The following is an 18,858-nucleotide window of genomic DNA, read 5'->3' on the forward strand; positions in this document are numbered from 1 at the left end:
AAGCCCATTGTCAAGTAAAATAATAAATAATAAATTTCGTGTCAAATTTCAAGTTAAATTTCAGTAGCGATATAATATGCTATTCAAGTCCTTTTTCATGCCTGATTTCAATTCGAATTTGAAGTCTTATTTGAGTCCAATTTAGATTTTAATTCGGAGTCCAATTTGTAATTTGTAATTTCAATATGTAATATGTAGCTAATTTGAAGTCCGAGCTCAATTCAGAATTCATGTTTAAATATGGTGCTGGATGGGTTCGTCTACGGCGGGTCTTCATCTACTTTTCAGACATATAGACAAGAAATCAGCATTATAACCAATTTTGAAGCGAATTACATTCAAACTAACCTGGAATTGATATTTATGGATTTTCTCTTCGCCATCGAGGAAAAGAATATGTTAGAAAATTGATATTTTTCACTATTTGTTCAAAAAACAGAAGTCCTCTTGGTTTTTCTACCAGTTTCGAGTATGACGAAGAGAATCTGCTGATCGTTCGGAGTAACTACTCGAAATTTTGAGCTGTGATTCAAACTATTTCCACTTTTTTTAGTAGTTGGGTAGCTCTTGCACACGGTTCAAAGAATATAGGCATAGTTTTTTGAAAATAGGGTACATTGCTGCTTCGTCGTAATTGCCTATTTCCGTCCTCTATCCAACACAAATTATTAAAACATTTTAGCTTGTTGACAATCATACGCGATCAATCAAAGTGAGCTGAGATCCATTTAAATGCTTTTTTCATTAACCTTCCGTTACTCGCGCTGTTGTATTTTGTACAACGTTTGTAGATTTTTGGATGCCATTTTGTTTTAAAGTAACAGATCGATGTCAAACCAAAATGTATTCTTCAATAAACTTATTATGAACAAAATCACATAATTATTCAATACATTAATGCTATAAACTGTTCAGCAAAATATATGAGCATAAACCGAAATCGCAGAAACGATGCAAGCGGCGTGTGAGGGGTACCGTACTTGGTCCCTACTGGAATTTTCTCTTATTTCTTCACAAGGGAAAATGGTTTCTGTATACAGCAAAGTTATTCAGCAGTTGATGGTCACTCCGCAGGTGGGCAAAAGTTCATAATTTCATGACTTTATGGCGCTAGTGTATGGGCTAGTTTTCTGAATGTGTTCCTGTTGTGTGTTGTGTTCAAAAAATGTTTTAGCGGACCAAAAATTCTAGGCTGATGAACGGAAGTATCCAATTTTCACACTATGTATTATCACTGTGCAAAAAACTTTCTAAACATCCTGCCCAAGTAAATCAAAATACCACATCAGCCCTACTTTCTAACCACAGATGCCCTACTTTCTGCCAACAGCAGAAATGTTATCAGACTTTATGTGATGAGATGTTTTATGTGAAAAATATCTAAGAAAACATGATAACTGCCAGAAAAAAAATTTAATTATTAGAATGCTACATCATTTAGGAACGATAAAAGGATCTTTCCGTATGCAACAACTTGTATATGGCCGCAATTGTAAGATGTACAATTTACAGCGGGTTTTGGCGCCACCTGGTGACAAACTTATAAAATTCTATCCCCCAAACGAAAGGTCTTAACTTACTGATTAACTTTGCTGAAGACAGTAACTTTCTATATAGCCAGGATTCCGAGATATTCCGAGATAAAAAGTGTTGTACAAAATATAACGCGCGAGTATCCGTGTTACAAAAGTCGGCGCGAGTAACGGAAGGTTAAAGAATTCCTACCAACCAAATTTCCTACGTTTTTTCGTGCGATGAAAAAGAAAATGTCGGCTAATCGTTTCAATTTCCGTCAAACATAAATGAAAGTAACTCACGCAACGCATTGTCATTTTTCTGCTGCCACGAAAACTTGCATGAGCAGCAGAAACACAAATACATGCGCGTTAGCTTCGTAAACATTGTTGTGATTTTTAGTTCGGACGATGAAAAATTTTGATGGACGGATTTTAAAACGGTACGACGAATTTAAGAAATAAAGTCGGTTTCGTAATTTCAATATATGCTTTAATAATTACTTTTCAGTGATTTCAAAGTTCACGGATCGGAAGATAAATGTGTTTTAGTCAAATCAGCACAAGAACTTTTGGAGTATTCATTAAATTCATCCAACAAATGATGAAAATGAGAATTGCTTTACTTACTACGCCGGGAATTAGAAATAAACCCTAAATCAATTGCGTGTAAATAGATCCGTCATCATACGTCCGCTTGATTTTTCTAGGCCAAAACATTTGTCTAAAACGTCGGTGCCACACCTTTTATTTATGGCTGGGCATGTCAGTGTGGACAACACTTAAGGAAATAGCTCAATGCACAAATGCTCGAAAAGACTAGAAGTAGTTGTCTTTTGAACACTGAAAATCTATTCGTACAATTTAATGTTTTGACAGTAAGTTGAATGCCTTTAAAAAGAAGACATGACTTAGCCTCTAATATGTTTTCTAATCAATTATGTTTTCACTACGAGAAACTACCATTTATGAGTGTCGCTTTAACAAATTTAAGAATTACCACTTGAGATTCGAGCTGAATTAATAAACGTGTTACTATAGATTTTTATTATTAAAGGCAATCTGCATACAGACAGTTACTTTAAAAATGAAATTCCCACTACTATAATTTCAAATATCGTCATCGATAATCCATCCTTTTATGCTCTCAATATGCCCATGGCTTCTGATTATCGGTTTCAATTGTCCAGAACCGTATTTTTATTGGCTAAGAAGCTAGCAAAAAAAAATGGTTCAAATTTGGCTTTTTATGATGAACTAATTATCTGAGGTATGCAAAAAGTGTGCCACTTTTTGCTAAAACACAAAACGAACTAGTAAAAAACTAGAGCATTTTTGACCTGCTCACGACCTACGCTACCTGCTATTTGGTGCAGTTTATGTTGCTATCTTTCCATGTAATGAAATTGTCTCAATGTTTTGCAGCAATAAAATCACAGTATATTTTTGAATTGAAAATTTCAATATTGTGTTTTGGAGTTCCCATCTATATCGGCTAATCAAAGTTTCGTTGTAATCCTTTGGCTTTCAAGTGATTTTTTGACCATGTGGTTCACTCTCGCTAACCAAAAAGGACCATCGGACGGACCGGTAGCGGCATTCGTTTCGCATGTAAGTGTGAAATTTTCTACCAATTCGCTACATATTTCCGCCGTCAGCTGCCTAAATTAGGCGTCAATTGCATGGTTTGTTGAATGCAGTCGGTAGTTTAATGATAATGATTTCCTTGGAGTCCGAAGCTGTGCTGCGGACACAAGGAAACGCCGACAAATCTTTGCAACAACGGTGCCGACTAACTGGCCGACTGACACATTCGGCATGAACCGGAATATTACCACGTAATGTAAAGCTCACGACTTCTGAATCCAGAAGAGGGACGGAGTGATGTGGGTTTTCCAGCCGAGAGCCGGGTTTGATTCGAGCCACCGTTTGTTCCTCGGTTAAGCGTGCCTCACTCACACGGATGTTGCAAGCGTGACCGGTTTCCTTTGATCTATTGTTCGAAATATGAGAGAGTTCCCGAAAAGGAGTCCCACTTTTATTTTTGGGTTGAACCGCATCGCCAAACACCTTGCTTGTTGCTTGAGCTTATGAAAGGAAACAACATCACCACCTTCCACGATTCGGACGGACTGGTCTGTCTTTGTGCCATGATGATCTCCGATTACACATCGATCGGCCGAGGAGAGGTACGTGCAGCATAGAAGTTGAGCTTCTGACAACTGGGACTCAAAGGGTCCTTTCATTAGACGGCGAGGCTCAACTTGTGGAAGGTACGAATTTGTTTTGCTGATCGTTCATTATCAACTGATGAGCGGGTGTGGCGGTATTCTTTTGAGCACATTCCGCTAAACCGCCCAAAAGGACGGTTAAAGCAGAAAAGTGGCGGGCGGGTGATTTGGCCATTAGCAAACTACCTGGTAACAAATTACATCCTCTTGGCAGAGAAGTGGGTTTGGCACTAATGGCTCAAATGTCCTTGAATGCAATGGTTTTCCGAAAAAACAAGATTGTTAAACTAGTAAAAAAGTCACAGACTGGCCTTCGTTACAGTAAACTGAATTCTTAACCTGAATTTGGCCATCTAAAACCGAACGACTAGGTCCAGGTTGCAAATATTCGCACTGCTTTTGGGGCAGTAAAAAAACAAACAACCGAACCTATATTTTTCCGCTCATAAACAATGCTAAACTCACTGCCATCATCAGGGCTCGGCTAGTTTCGTAAAAAAGTGATCTTGTTTTTTGCCTAAAAAGGCCAATTGTGTTCGTGTGGCCCAACACCCAAATCGATCCGCTTTTTTTACTAGTTTATTGTACTTTATTAGCAAAGCTTTCACTATATTCTCTCAGGTTTATTTCCTTGCCATGCTTGCTGTTGTTTTTTTTGCCTAACCGCCATAAAAAACGGTACTGTGACGGTCTGGAATCGGACAGCTTTTTTACGGCTTGTCCGTAAAAAAGTCGTCCGACCTTGTGGGCTTGGAAATAGGTTGAACAGTTTTGTCTCCTTAGCATACAGTGTTTAAGAAATACAAACTAGCTTTATTGAGGACGATCCTCGGTCTAAGGTCTAAATGAGAATTTAGGTTCCATAAAAAATGTGATCGTTTTTTAGAGTCATTAGAACTAGAAAGATTGGTCGTTTGTACGATTGATATAATATTTAGTGTGGCTTTGATGGATGGAGGATTGTCCTTTCCGGAGATTGTAAACAACTCCGGACAGTGTGAGAAAATTGGTTTTTACCTGAAAACTCAAACGGATTCTTCGTTTTTGCTGTTTGTTAAGTAACTGTACTTCTACGTGTCGTACAAAAACAACCCAGTTTTAGGGAAAAAATAAAGACCATAAATATTTGTTAGTCACTAAAAGCTCCCATTAGCCAGTCCGAAGGTTGAATCGCAAAATATAAATTTTTGTAAAATTATTTTCAAAACAATCGCAAGCTTAATAAAAGTGGCTCAGACTCGGGACAGAAAAAAAGTGCCTGACGAAATCAAATTATGACCGATCGATCGTTCGCCCGTGAAATAAGAAATCGAAAATTCGTTAAAGCACTCTTTAAAAGTCTAGTTAGTTAATCCGCATTTGCACGCCCTTCGTGCGGTACTTAAGATAATCAGCCCACGAATATTTTTCTCGGTTGCACGCGAAAACCATTCCGGGGCACAATGCTGCACCGCGCCGCATCGCACCGGGCAGGCAGTTGAACAGCTGAATATCCTGCGGAAAGCCGCTGGCAGGATTTACGACAATGAGCCAATAAAAGCGAACCAACAACCTTCGACGGAGGATCGACGAATGCACGCAACTTTCCAATATGTACCTTTGTAATAAAAAATAATTCGATGCGCGATTTTAACGGCAATCGCGCGTGGCTTGTGGCCACGCACGGCATTCTGCCGTGGTGCGCCGTGGCCACGGTTTTCGCCGCTTCGGAAGGATTTACGGACATTCTGTCCGGTGCTCGTTACTGTACTGTGACGCATCCGACGATGATGCATCGGTTTTTCATCTGCCTGCCAATCGAAAGAGCAAAAAAAAAAAAAATGAATGAAATGATTGAAGCTGATTAAAATCGGATAACAATTTGGTATGCTGTGCATTGCACTGCCCTGTCGGATGCACTTAACGTTGGTCGGTATGCTTTTCAGGTGCTTAGAACAAGATCACGCTTCCAGGCGAAAAAGAATGCTTAAGCGGATGAAAAGTGTTGCAATATTTTTGCTGGGAAACTGCTCTCGTTGCAAAAACGTTAGATTATATTTTACCACAAGTAAGTTCAAATGTTTATCCTTTGAAAGCTGATTATTTACATAAGCGTCCCCAGACAGAAACAAAAGGTGGGGCATCCGACCTTTCGGAAGTATGTTTTGACCTGGACAATCTAGAAATCGTAGGTTGGCGAGTCTATTATTACTTACATAAGAATATCGACCGATTAGGTTGAAAATTCCGAGCTTTCAGGAGCAATTGAATTCAAAATTAAAATTTAAAATGGGCCAGAAATTAGACTTGGATCTAGATTAAAAATTAAAATTAAACACTGGCGTGCCCAGGCTGAAGCACGCTGGGTAACGTGCCCTACCTTCTGTAGATCCATTTTCATGTGCAATGTTCAATTTCAGGTTAAATTTTATATCCCATTTCAAGTCCATTTTTAAGTTTTATTTAATTTTAACATCGCCTCCGGTTTCTCGTCTTATTCAAGTGCAATTGATTGTCCGATTTTAAAGCCTGAAGTTAAATTTTAAGTGTAATTCAAAATACAATTAAGGTTCAATTTCATGTTCAATTTCATGTTCAATTTCATATTCAATTTCATGTTCAATTTAATTCCAATTTCATCTCAGATCTCAAGTCCAATTTACTGTCCCATTTTAAGTACAATTTCAAGTTTAATTTAATTCCAATTTCATCTTGGATTTCAGATCCAATTTCAAGGGCAATTTATACTCAGATTTTAGGGCCAATTTGAAGTCTAATTCGAAGTGTATTTTGATGTTCAATTGAGGTCGAAATTCAATGTCCCTTTTAATTAATTTTTATGTTCAATTTAGTTTCAATTCGTAAGTCCAATGTGTTGTCCCATTTTGAGTTTAAGTTTAATTTAATTCAAATTTCATCTCCGATGGGATCTGAGCTATTTGATGTCCGATTTGAAGACCAAATTGAAGTCTAAATCTAACTCTATTTTGATGTCCAATTGAAGTCCAATGTCAAGATGAGGACCTATATAGCTAATTCATAGTCTAATTTAATTTCAATGTCGGCACCGATTTCAAATCTAATTTCAAGTGCAGTTTCCAGTCCCATTAAGGGCCAATGTCGTGTTCAATTCCAAGTTTAAGTTCAAATCAAATTTTTAGTTTAATTTAAGTCCAGTTTAAGTCCGATTTCATTTCCAATTAAATGTCCCATTTCAAGAATAATTCCGAATTTAATTTAGTTCCAATTTCACCACCGATTTCAGGTCAAATTTCAGACGGATCCAAGTCCAAGTTAATTGCAGTTCTTATTCCAAGCACGATTTGAAATTCCACTGACGTATTATTTCAATGTCCCACTTTAAAGCCACTTTACAACCTAGTTATATTTTTATTTTCATCACCGATTTCAAGTTCAATTTCAAGTGCAAATTTCAAATCCCAGTGAGGTCCAATTTTAAGTTCAATTCTGGGCCAATTATTTGCAATTTTACCACCGATCTCAACTTCAATTTGAGTCTAATTTTAAGCCCAATAAAATGTCCCATTTTAGGTCCAATTACATATCTATTTTAAAGTCAAATGTCAAAGCTAATTTGAAAAGTTCAAACGAGATCCACTTTCATGTCCAATTCAAATTTCATGAGTGGGCCTAGCAAAGCAGCCCTAAGGGTGGAGCTCCGAGCTTTGGTGCTTTTAACTGGAATATTTGCGAAAAATAATTCAATTGTGTCCCGTGTTTGAAGTTTTTGGAGCGTCTTAGTAGAATACAAAACCTGGAATTAAATAAAAAGAAAACTATTCCAATTTAATGCTACTATGTATATTTATTCTTGACAGATACGTATTTCGCCTATGACTTGCAGGCTTCCTCAGTGTCTGTTTTCGAACTAACTCGAACTATTGGACTTTAGATTAGACTTAGAATTGCATTTGAAATAAGACCTGAAATTGGGCATAAATTTGGACATGGACAGGACATTAGACACGAAGTTTTAGTTGAATTTAGGATTAACGTACTTCGTTTTATTCTCAAGCACTGTTTTCTGTTCATTTATTTATCTCTTCTAGTCCCGTTTTTCCATTTTTTGTTCCGGTTTTTCTTCTTTGCTGTACCGTTTTCTTGATTTTTGCTCTAGATTTCCTTTATTTTTGATCCGTTGGTTCCTCTTTTTCTGTCGTTTTTCTTTTTATATCCCGTGTTTTCTGTTTCATTGTTAAGATTTCCTTCATTTCCTGTCCTCTTTTGTCTTATTTTTAATACAAATTCAAATTCAACTTGTAATTTTTTTTCCGTTTTTCCATCTTTTCCTCTCTTCTTCTTCCACTTTTGTTTCCAGGTTTTGTATTTTTCTATCTAGGTTTTCGTTTTTTATCTTCACCTGTTTCGTTTTTCCTCTATTTAATGCCTCGTTTTTTTCACTGTCACGACCATTCTGCTTTGACTCCCTATTTTCCATTTGCTTTCCGGTTCTCCAGTTTTATCTTACGTTTTACATCTTTTTCTCTTCAGTTTTATTTATAGTTTCATTTCATTTGGTTCGTTTTTTCTGTTTCTCGTTTTTTTCTGTTTCTGTCCCATTTTCCGATTCCAATTGTTTTCCGTATTTCTCCTTTTATAACCCTTTTGACCTCTTTTCTTCGTTTTCTTCTATTGGTTTTGGTTTTTCGCTATTCTTCTTTTCCGTTTTTGTTTCCTTGTTTCCTTTTGCTCTATTTCCCCTTTCCAATATCATTTTCCCTCTTTTACTTTCTCGTTTTTCCACCTTTTGTGTCCCGTTGTTTGCTTTTTACAGCCCTCTGTTTTCTCTTTCTTCTGATTTTTCTCCTTTCTGTTCCGTTTTTCGACTTTTTTCGTCAGTTTTTCCTCTTTTCCAGTATTGTTCTTGCTCATTTCCACTTTGCCCTTTTTCTTATTCTTTTTTCGTTTCCAGTTTTCGTCTGTTTCAAAATCTGCTTCTTGTTTGTCTTCTTCGTCTATTCTATTTCTGTCTTTTATTAGATGCGCCGTTTTTTCTTCTATTCTGTCACGCTTACTCAGTTTTTGGCTTCCTTTTATCCTTTTGCTCTCCGGTTTTTCAATTTTATCTTCCGTTTTTCATCATTTTCTCTCCAATTTTGCTTTTTCTTTTGAACCGATTTCCTATTTCTATCTTCTTATTCTTCTGTTTAATTTTCTTCTGTTTCTCGTTTCATTCCTATTCCCATTTTTTCTAAGATTTCTCCGTTTGTATCCCCTTTGACCTCTTGTTACCGTTTTCCTCGTTTTCTTTAGCTGATTCTCGGAATACCGAGACTGAGGTATTTTCTCTTTCGTTATTCTTCTTTTTCACCTTCTTTTGTTCCGTTTTTGCTTTCTAGTCTCATTTTTCCTCATCTTCTTTCCCGTTTTTGCACCTTTTCTGTCACGTTTTTTTTTCTTTTTCTGTCCCGTCTTTCCTCTATTTGTCTCGTTTTCTGTCCTTTTTTCCTCGTTTTTCCTTAATTCTCCCGCTACGCTTTTTCTTTTCTTGTCGTGATGTTTTCCCGTGCAGTTATGATTTTTCTCGTTTCGCGTTTCAATCAGGCCCGATTTTTCACTTTAGTCCTTTTTTTCCCGTTTTTGCCTTTTTCCTTTGCCTTTTCGTTTTTTTGTTTCCTTTCGCCTTTACCAGTTTTCATTTTTTTCTAAACTGGCTCTTTCTCGTTTTTCGTTTTCATCTGTTCCGTTCTCCTTCCGTTGTTTTTCTTTTCTAACACGTTTATTCTGTTTTTGACTCCCTTTTTTCTTTTTTCTCTTCCCATTTCCTATTTTATCGTCCATTATATTTCCTGTCCAGTTTTGTATCTTCCTGTGATTCGTTTTTCCTGTTTCTCTCTTCTTCTTATTCTTCTGTTCCATTTTCTCATGTACCATTACATTACCATCCCAATTTTGTCTTTGTTTCTTCTTTTATATCCCGTTTGACCTTTTTCCCGTTTTCCTAAATCCTTTTTTTTCTCTCGCTATTCCTCATGCCCGTTTTGAGTCACTTATTTTTTGTTCAATTTTCTCTTTCTAGTCTCGTTTTCTATTCTTTTTTCCGTGTTTTCCCTATTTTTATAACGTTTTTTCTTTTTCCTGCCCACACTTCGTCCTTTTTCGTCCGTTTTTCCGCATTTTCAGAGCCGTTTTTCCTCTTTTCCAGTATTTTTGTTTCTCGTTTCCCGTCTTCCCCCCTTCTCTTTCGTTTTTCGTTTCCAGTTTTCGATTTATTCGAAATCTACTCCTCGTTTTTCTTGTTAATCTGTTCTGTTTTGCTCGATTAGATGCTTCGTGTTTTCTTCTTTTTTGATACGTTTTTTTCTGTTTTTGGCTTTCTTTTTCACTTCTGCTCTGCGGTTTTCCTATTTTATTTTCCGGTTTTCATAATTTTATCTCCAATTTTACATTTTCCTTTGACCCGTTCCCCCCCCCCTTCTCTTCCCCTATTATTATTTCCCATTCCAGTTTTGTCCAAGCCTTTTATGTCCCATTTGATCTCTTTCCCTAAATCTCCGCCTTTTTGCCCCGTTTGTCTTTTTTCTTTTGTGTTCTTTTTTACACTTTTTTCTTTTTTTACTTTTCGTTTTCCCTCCCATTGTGTCACGATTTTTTTTCGTTTTTCTTTTTTGTGCCAGTTTTTCTTCTTTCTATATCTCGTGTTTTCCTCTATTTGTCCAGTTTTGGTCACGTTTTCTCCCGAGGTCCTTTCCTTCTCCAGGAGCAGCAAGATAGGGGCTACTTCTAGAACTGTTCGCTGGCACAGAGTACCAAACAGGCTAATCTTCTTATATATGAAAATGGATTTCTGTATGTCTGTCTGTCTGTAGAGGTGTAGAGGTTTTTGGGGCCAGGGAAGGTTCTTATGATGGTTATAGACCCCTCCCACCACTAAGAGGGGGGGCTCTCATACAAATGAAATACCAATTTCTGCAAAATTCGCGAACTAATCAAGCAAATGGAACAAAATTTGGCGTGTAGGTGTCTTTGCAGGCAAATTTTTTTCTATGGTAAATTGAGACCCCTCCTCTCTTTAGAAGGGGAATTATGACTCCTTTTTCCTTTAAGAGGGGGGGCTTCCATACAAATGATACAAATTTACATACAAATTTCCTCATAACTCGAGAACTAATCAAGCAAATGGAACCATATTTGGCATGTGGGTGTTTTCGGAGACAAGCATTTTTTCTATGATGAATTAGGACTACTTACCTTTTTAGGAGGGGAGGATCCCATACATATGGAATACAAATTTCCTCATAACTCCAGAACTAATCAAGCAAATAGAACCAAATTTAGCATGTGGGTGCTTTTGCAGGCATTTTTTTTTCTATGGTGAATTGAGACCTCTCCCCTCTTTAGGAGGAGAATTATGATTCCTCTCCCCTTTAAGAGGGGGGCTTCCATACAAATGAAATACAAATTTCTTCTTAACTCGAGAACTAATCAAGCAAATGGAACCAAATTTGGTATGTGAAGGTTTTAAGAGGCAACAATTTTTTCTGTTGTGAACTAAGACCCCTCCCCACTTTAGGAGGGGGCCTCCTATACACACGAAAAACAAATTTCTTCATAACTCGAGAACTAATCAATCAAATGGAACCAAATTTGGCATGTGGGGGTTTTTGGCAAGAATTTTTTCTATGATGAATTAGGGCCCCTCCGCTTTTTAGAAGGTGGGGGGGGGCTTCCATACAAATGAAATACAAATTTTCTCATAACTTTAGAACTAATCAAGCAAATGAATCTAAACTTGGCATGTGGGTGTTGGACGTTAGGCATACGTACGATAGGCATACGGACATTATGCATAATGGACGTTAGGCATAACGGACGATAGGCATAATGGATGGTAGGCATAATCGACGATAGGCATAATGGACGATAGGCATAATGGATGATAGGCATAATGGACTATAGGTCCAATTTGGTATTTCAAACCTATCCGTCTCTAAAATCGAGAGAAGGGAGGAAATGGGTTAAGGTGCGTGACCTATTTACCGTGTGAGTAGCAAACATTTCCTCGATGATTCAAGCGAGACGGTCGAAGGCCGCGAAGGCTCAATTGATATAGCATTATATATTTAGATAATTGCTGCCTATTGCAGGAAGAAGTTCAAGTCACTTGAATAAGAAGCATTCGAATTCGGAATATAAAACTGGGATGCACCCTACAGGTTTCCTTCAGTTTAATAAATAGGTATCTTCATGTGGCATTAAGGTTCTACATCTGACAACCTTTCTTGAATTAGCGGTCTTAACTTGAATGTACAATTCTTTTGTTATTAAATTATAAATGCAGCCCGCTTGCTGGATTCGTCGCATACAATATTTAGTCTTTAAAATAAGTTAATCCTGTCTTAACTTTTTAACGCTTTACAGCATTCTCGTACATGAGATATCACACAAGTGATTAAGTACATATTCAATAATATCAAGATAAAAAACATCTCTGTGAATTATGTGTTGAGAATTCCTTTTGGTATATCTGGAAGTGATCAAGATCTCCGTTTATTTCTCCACCTAAAGGGCCTCAATATTGTACGTTAAAGGCAAACATTGTTTATAATGCAAACTTATCACTAAAATGCTTTTAAGTATCACTAATGGAACTAATGGAAGTCTGAAAAATTCAAAATAAATGTTAGTCAAATATATTCTGCATTGATTTGTGCCTGGCTTAGAAGCTTTGTGTGCTCCCCAGATCACTAACAGATTTGCACTTAGGCAAAATCCCTATACCCAACGTTTTAGCAGGTCAAATAGCGCGAATATTTTTGATGACATTCGCCCCTTCGTGTTTCGGTCATATGTGTTTCGACAATTTGTGACTCCACCATTCGTGTATCGGCCACTTTGATTCTGCCAATAAATCTACATCATTTGTTATTCCGTCCATTCGAGTTTCGGCCATTCGTGATACGGTCATTTGTGTTTCAGTCACTTGTATGTAATCTGACTCATACCATATGCAATACACTATTAAACTGAGTTGATTAGACCGCTTACAAGCTAACGGCAAATGCCCTAACGTCCGTTATGCCTTCCGCACGTCCATTTTCTATCACCCGTGTAAATCTACCACTACAGATCTAAGTGCAGTAGTCTCGTATCCTATAAACAAAAACATTGTACACTATGCCTATCGTCCATTATGCCTACCGTCCATTATGCCTAACGTCCATTATGCCTAAAGTCCATTATGCTTAACGTATTCATGCCTAACGTCTATTATGCCTATCGTCCGTATGTCTAGCGTCCGTATGCTTATCGTCCGTATGCCTAATGGGGTACACTCCGATAAAGCAACCAGTGATACGGCTAGTCTGCTTAAAATAGGTTCCTTATCCTAATTGGTTTTGAATAGGACTTGAAACTGAATTTGAAATCGGACTTGAGATTGAACCTGAAAGCATTTAAAATTGGACATGAGATCGGACTTGAATTTATACTTGAGTTTGGACTTAGAATCCAAATGTGAATTAGACTTGGCAATGGACACGTAAATAGACTTAAATTGTACGTTAAACTCGGAATTTAAGTAGCACTTGAAATTGGATACAAATTGGTTTGAAATTGCATTTGAAAATTTATTTGAAATTTAAGTTAATGCTAGACTTAAAATTGGACTTGAAATCCGTGCTGTAATTGGGCATTATATTAGAATAAAATTGGTCTTGAAATTAGCTTAAATCAGGTTAGAAACAAACTTAAAACTTGAACTTATTGCAGGACTTTAAATTGCACTGCAACTAGAACTATTTTTACGCAATCAATCTACTTCTTATCGCAAAAATAAGGACCAGTGGACCTCTAAGTTAAAGAAATTATTTTGTTTTATATTAAATTTTAAAGAGGTGGGGTACGTGCCCCAGCCTGGGCACGCCAGTGATTATTCCGCCAATCGAAAGCAGAGGGATGGGACCGCCCAGCGGATGACGGCCTCAACGCGCAGCTGACGCATCCAATGAATGGGAGTGACGGCCATTAGCCTTACGCCCCCTCAGGGATCGGAGCATGGCGCGCTTCGTCATCATTATCATCATCATCATCCCCGTCGTCGTCGTCGTCGTAGTTATCGCAAAACAAAGCCTCGGCTCGCAGGGATTCGCAGCCCGCATCGCAATGCGTTTTGTTTGCACCGAAACCGAACCGCCGCGCCGCCGAAGCCGAGAGGACCGCACTTAAAAAGCCATGCATTATCGGTACTTATGCAAGCGGGGAAATTAGATCGGACATGCGTCGCGGCTTTGTGGCCACGGGGGCTCGAATTCCACGGCACGGCATCGGCTGGCCGGCCGGCCGGCACGGCGATGGCGTAATCGATCAAAAAGCCACAAAATCCACGATTTTCGAATGCCGCAGTGTAATTTACGGGTCGCACGCAGCCGCTGCCGCTCGAACTCGTGAGCCTGCACCGAAGCAGATGGTTTTTTACTGCCCTTGGAAGCCTAAAGCACGGAATCTCGAACTGATACAGGACCCATTGAAAATTGCCGGGTAGACAAAGGATAATACCATCCTACGAGACAACGTCGCTGAGACGATGGCCGAGAAAAGAATCGTGAATGCCACGCTTTTGAGTAATAAAAACAGAGCCCTAGGTTTTCGATATTTTCCTTTGTTTTTTTTTTGCTCGAAAACCGTCGTCTCTGATGGCTAATTTCTGCGTTGAGAGCAAAGCAGCCGTTTATGACATTGGCAGTTCGCTACAATCAACACGCAGGTATCAAAGTGTGCAGGTACCAGCGACGGAAGAGAATTCCTGAGAAATAAAACTATAAAAAGCAATATTGTACCGCTTTACGCCGGTGATTCTGCCTCGACAGCAATTATTCTTATCGTAAACATGGTAAGCGTGTATTGCTTGTTTAAAGCATTCTGATCCCTTCCAGTGAGTGGAGGTAACTAGGATCAATGTGATGTAACTAAAGAGGACGTTTTTCACAAATAAACTGAACATTTTGCGAAAATAATTCCTAACGCATTCATGAAATTATTAGCAGAATTGTGAATGTTCTTGCAGTGCCAATCTTGTTCTTAAACGGGGAAACTGGACTTCTCCAAAAATGGCTTCACCGTTGTTTAAATTTTTCCTTCAGTTTTTGCTAAGAAACTCGATTGTCCTGCGCTTGCTTCTTTCACTTAAGCGACACACATAATTGGTTTTTGGATTAGAAACCTGTTTTTACCCTGAAAATACAATACTCCTACAAAACGTGATTCCTCTTTCAGGGCTTAAAAGTCCGTCTCCATCAATTTTGTTTTCAAAAGTTATATTTGATGGAAGTCGCGAACTGAAAATTAACTTTGGACACCCACTTGAAAAATTTAACTTGGGCAGCTTCCCGGATAAAAGTTGCGGTCATTGGTCGAGATGAAACCCTCGCAAGTTAAAATTTAGTTTTTTGAGAAGTATTCAGCAATTGTCAAACAGAAGTTGAAGAAGAGTGGAAAAGTGACTCGGAATGTGACAAAGATGAAGACATGGTCGAGCAAAATGGCCGCTCTGGATAGCCAACAGAGTATCTACAATGCTAAACCATGCACTATGTTTGATAGTAGTAACATAACATAACAAGTAGTACTCGACTGGCGCAAAACCTGGGAAACCCACCAAATCCACCACATAACCTATGCAGTGTGAACATTTGACCAAGCCCACTAACACACCAAGCTAGAATGCTAAAGCTTTTAACAAAAACTTAACGTCGCATTCTAAAAGTCGGATGAGGCATAACTATACCCTAATATTAGGAAAAAATTGAGTTCATTCTCCATTCTCTCGTATACCGCAGTTTCCTTACAGCGACAATACATTTTCTTTAACAAATTCTCGCATGTTCTATTTACGTAATCCGCAAATACCAACGCTGATTAGCACCCCGCAATGGTCTCATTAAAAAACGTTCTTAAATGTCATAAATAACCTACGAAAAAAAAATTGATGACCAGACGCGTGCCAAAACCGGTGGCACCATTCATTGCCATCATTACAGAAGCTCGAGCGACAAAATACTCCCATAAATGGGCACCATAGGCCAAAAAAAACTAGATCAATCTTTTTACTGTCCGGAAAAAAGTGTGCCAATTTTTTGCACCAGATTCCAGATTAGCACAGCCAACCGAAAAAATCCAGGTCCCTAAAGCTGACCTGGCTGCTAATAAATATTTACAACCAACTGTGACCGACCGACCGACTTGCCGGGATCCATTGGTCCCAATTTGCCAAAAATGACCTGCCCGTGACGTGGAGGTCAGCATGCACAGCCGGTTTATTACCGGCTTGAGCTAGTTTCGGACGACCTCGTTTTTGGTTTATTATGGTCTACGGAGGGTAAGCAAAAATCTGCGTTCAAAATTCTAGCAACCTTATGTCATGGAAAGAAATTTTATTCTCTAAAAAAAGATGAGCAAATTTGGCTCTCATGCTTTCGTCTCAAAATAAATTTATGCCAATCATTTTCGGACAAACTGAAATTTATTTTATAATCATAACTTTATCAATCTCATCTTTACATGATTAGAATACATCTTCTGTGAAATGGGATTCAAAATGAAGATAATCCCGCAGTGCAAAGTCTTGCAATAAATTCAAGAACAAACTTCCATACGGGCTTACAGCTCAATAAATCCTTTCAACTTTCAACCCATCCATTTAGACACAATCGTTCGTCATTGACGCTACTAAACGCCTTTTTCGAATGCCTTTTTGCAGTTTTACGCTGCCATCCGAGCTATTTGCAAACCAAAATGCAAAATACAAGCTCAACTCACTCCTTTTTAACCCTTAGTTCAGTATTTCATACCGATGCATGGTTCCATTTCCCAACTGCTGTAAAAATATAACTTTTACTAGCAGTCGTCATCATTCCTTTTCCCTAAAATGGTCAATAAATGGTCATCCCGTCTAACTCTGTGTGCAAATTTAAAGCTTCATACTTTCAATTTCGAGCAACCTTCGGAAAAGTGTGTCCTTCCTCTCGTCACGACACAAAAAAAACCCTTTACGCTTGCCGAACTGCCGCAAAACTCTTTTTTACGGCTTGGCAATTATTTTCTACAAAGCCAAAAGCAATTGCCCGAACCGAACACCAGAAAGGGGACCGTAAATTTGCTAACCCAGCTAACAATTCGCAACCAGCAATCCGGACTTTATGGTGGGTAGAGCAAACTAGAGCACTTTTAACCCCGTTCCTAGTATCATCCTTTGCGTGTCTACTTCGAAGGAAAGTGAAGGGCAAATTACCGAAATTATTTTACGATCTGTTTAGCAAAAAGTTTGGCCATAGCCCGGCTAAGCCTAATTTTAATCCTTTATTTTGTAAACACTGGTAACCGGTGTCCTCCCACCCATCTTGGCAATTTTGGGTTTAACCATTTCGTGCCAACAACGCAGCTATTTGGGAGCAATAAAGTTTCGGACTTTACCGGTCAGCTCTGGCTTTGGTCTTGACCACTGGTCATATGTTTTGTTATCGATGGGACACTGAAGAATAGTTCTGCAATAAAATGATCGTCGTTGTTGTTGTTTCTTGAGAAAATTACTTTTAATGAGTTTTGCCTTGACCACTTTCTTTCAACTTTATTCTGAAGTTCAAATAGAACGAATCCTAACCGTACCGTTATCCTATAAACAAAGCTTTCAACTTTTTCTCTCTAAATCAAACTCCCTTTTTGTCTCACTTTTCAATCCACAATTAATTTTCCGCCTAAGAACAGCAGACGGCGAATGAATCGAAAAACGGTGAAGAATTAATAACGTTACAAAGAATGTTTAAAAACTAAGCAATGAGTCTCGAACGAACTCCGAACTCCCGTGTTAACAATGGTAGAGTCTCGAGAATTGTCCTTGCGCTTTTGTGAATGAATGAATTCGTCGAACCTTTTTCATTCTTTTTGATTCACGAACAACAATGATCCCGGGATCAGGGAGGAGATCGATCCTATTATTAGTCATCTCACTTGAGGATCACATGGCTACTTCTCCGGGCTTTTTTCCTTCTTCGGGTTATTGAACACAAAAATTGCACGCGTAAATTTAGGTTTTTTTTTCGGTGGAAAGATTATCGAACACCTTTTCCATATGAACGAACGTTATGATGCGTCGGCCGATGGAGAAAAGATGCTGCTGCATTGTGGTCTGAATGCAACGTTGATGCCCCTTTTGTCAAGGTCGAGATTTTTGACATTCATCTGGTCCACAGAAATTGTTCGCTGTCCTACATTGAATTTTCTGTCGTTTCTTTGCCGTTACGAAAGGCTGAAGAGTTCGTTCGTGGGAGGGTTACAGAATTATACACAATTATCCTCTTTTGTGGATAAAAAGGATGACGACCACCTTGAGAAATTAGTTATTCAGCTAAATCCGAACCGTTTGCTGTAGGAAACTTTTAGGATTTTTTTTTCCTTTTGTAAGAAATTGTGAAAGAAAACGGTTTCACTAGAATTGAACTCAAATGCGATAAAACCAGTCCGAACAATTGTTTTCCTTGTTGAGCAATAATAGAAGTTCGAACTCTTTTCACCATCCAGGTGATACCCTTTTCCAGAAACAATAAAATCATAATTTTACAGCTTATTTGTAGTCGAAACGCCCAAAAGTTAACCCGTTAGAGGGGTAAACAAAAAGGACACTTTTTTCCGGCTTTACCGAATTGTGTATCACCTAGCGGTAAATGGTCTATGGTGCCATAATTTCACTTTCAACCCTTTCCCTGCTAGCCGACGAACCGAAAGGGTTGACAGTTTTCACCTTTCAGCATCTACCGTAAGCAATAATCAGTGCGGTCTTGCAGTACCGATTGGGCCACTGTGACCTTTGCAGTTGGAAAAAGCGGACGAGTTCAGGGAGTTGAAAATTGGGCAATTATATGCATATAGCTGACTGCCGTCACGAAACGGCAAGGAAAAGAAAGTTTTACTTCAATTATCGCCTGAATGGAATGTCGTGCAGACTAATTGTTTAATTGGGCCCGGCAAGCAAGGGTTCATCTAGCGGCAGTTTTCTTTCTTCTGCGGAGCCAGTTATTTTAAAAATTCTTGTGGAATATTTTACCATTCCTTTCGATTTCTTGCTTGTTGACCTTCGATTTGGAGGTCAATTGAATATTCTTCCTTTGATATTTAGAGGT

This window comes from Sabethes cyaneus, chromosome 2 (assembly GCF_943734655.1).
Source record: "Sabethes cyaneus chromosome 2, idSabCyanKW18_F2, whole genome shotgun sequence".
Classification (NCBI taxonomy): Eukaryota; Metazoa; Arthropoda; class Insecta; order Diptera; family Culicidae; genus Sabethes; species Sabethes cyaneus.